Consider the following 2,426-nt stretch of genomic DNA (forward strand, 5'->3'; position numbering starts at 1 on the left):
TGCTTCATTAAACCGGACATGCATCATACTTGGTTGTGCATCATGCCATGTTATGCTTGGTTGTTTACTATGTTGTGTGCTTCTTTCCGGTGTTGCTTCTTCGGGTTGGTTCCGATAACGTCGCGTTTGTGAGGATCCGTTCGACTACGTCCGTTTGTCTTCTTCATGGACTCGTTCTTCTTCCTTGCGGGATTTCAGGCAAGATGACCATACCCTCGAAATCACTTCTATCTTTGCTTGCTAGTTGCTCGCTCTTTTGCTATGCCTATGCTGCGATACCTACCACTTGCTTATCATGCCTCCCATATTGTTGAACCAAGCCTCTAACCCACCTTGTCCTAGCAAACCGTTGTTTGGCTATGTTACCGCTTTGCTCAGCCCCTCTTATAGCGTTGTTAGTTGCAGGTGAAGATTGAAGTTTGTTCCTTGTTGGAACATGGAGATTGTTCCTTGTTGGAACATGTTTACTTGTTGGGATATCACTATATATCTTATTTAATTAATGCATCTATATACTTGGTAAAGGGTGGAAGGCTCGGCCTTATGCCTGGTGTTTTGTTCCACTCTTGCCGCCCTAGTTTCCGTCATATCGGTGTTATGTTCCCGGATTTTGCGTTCCTTACGCGGTTGGGCTATAATGGGAACCCCTTGACAGTTCGCCTTGAGTAAAACTCCTCCAGCAATGCCCAACATTGGTTTTACCATTCGCCACCTAGCCTCTTTTTCCCTTGGGTTTCGCGGACTCAAGGGTCATCATTATTTTAACCCCCCCGGGCCAGTGCTCCTCTGAGTGTTGGTCCACCTGTCAGCTGCCGGTGGCCACCAGGGGCAACTCTGGGCTGGCCTACCCGTACCTAGGACAATCTGAGTGTGCCCTGAGAAAGAGATATGTGCAGCTCCTATCGGGATTTGTCGGCACATTCGGGCGGTGTTGCTGGATTAGTTTTATCCTGTCGAAATGTCTTGTTGTACCGGGATACCGAGTCTGATCGGACCATCTCGGGAGGAGGTCTATTCCTTCGTTGACCGTGAGAGCTTGTGATGGGCTAAGTTGGGACACCCCTGCAGGGATTTGAAATTTCGAACGCCGTGCCCGCGGTTATAGGCAGATGGGAATTTGTTAATGTCCGGTTGTAGAAAACCTGAAGTTGACCTTAATTAAAATGCATCAACCGCGTGTGTAACCGTGATGGTCTCTTTCCGGCGGAGTCCGGGAAGTGAACACGGTGTTGGAGTTATGCTTGACGTAGGTTGTTTTAGGATCACTTCTTGATCATACTTTTATCGACCGTGCTTTGCCTTCTCTTCTCGCTCTCTTTTGCGAACAGGTTAGCCACCATATATGCTAGCCGCTTGCTGCAGCTCCACCTCATACCTTTTACCTTACCCATAAGCTTAAATAGTCTTGATCGCGAGGGTGCGAGATTGCTGAGTCCCCGTGGCTCACAGATACTTCCAAACCAGCTTGCAGGTGCCGATGAGTCCGTGCAGATGACGCAACCAAGCTCAGGAGGAGCTCGATGAAGATCTTGTCCTTTGTGTTGTTTTGCTCTAGTTGATCAGTAGTGGAGCCCAGTTGGGGTCGATCGGGGACCGTGTCGCATTTGGGGTTTTTCTTTTACTTTGGTTCCGTAGTCGGACCTTGTTTGTATCTGAATGATGTAATGCTTTATTCATGTAATTGTGTGAAGTGGCGATTGTAAGCCAACTATGTATTTTTTCCCTTATATATTACATGGGTTGGTGAAGATTACCTCACTTGCGACATTGCTTTCAATGCGGTTATGCCTCTAAGTCGTGCTTCGACACGTGGGAGATATAGCCGCATCGAGGGTGTGACAATAGATTTGTACAAGCCGACACCCGCTGCAAGCCAAATCGATCAACGACAACCTTACGTATCTTAGCAAACCGCAGAAAAACAAATGGTGTGAGAACAGGAGGATGGGGGACCAAGCGCAATACACAGAAAGAGCTAAATAAGGTGGAAACTCCCATGGGTTCCACCGCCAGCCAATCTACCATTTCAGATCGATGAGAACTTAAAACTTAAACAAGACCCTAAAATGGAAAATTATCCAGTATCTAACAAATGATCTACACATGAATCCATATTTTCTATTGAACAAACAGTACAATACACTATAGCCTCTCTAGGAGTATCAGAACCATTTCTCCAGATCATATACGTCATGGCACTTATGCAGTGTCTTGGCAAGGAAAGAAACATAAACCCAGTACACTCGAAATAATTTCCATCATAGTAAATTACAAAGGTGTAAAGCTAATGCTGAATCATAAAGACTATGGGAACACTGTTGACCTCCTTCCTCAAAACAGTGGCCAAATTCAGCCCGTGCCATTTCTCATGACGAAAATCAGAACATTTTGGAAATCACAACTATCCTCCCATAGGAGGTTTAAAC

This window comes from Triticum aestivum, chromosome 7A (assembly GCF_018294505.1).
Source record: "Triticum aestivum cultivar Chinese Spring chromosome 7A, IWGSC CS RefSeq v2.1, whole genome shotgun sequence".
Taxonomy (NCBI): Eukaryota; Viridiplantae; Streptophyta; class Magnoliopsida; order Poales; family Poaceae; genus Triticum; species Triticum aestivum.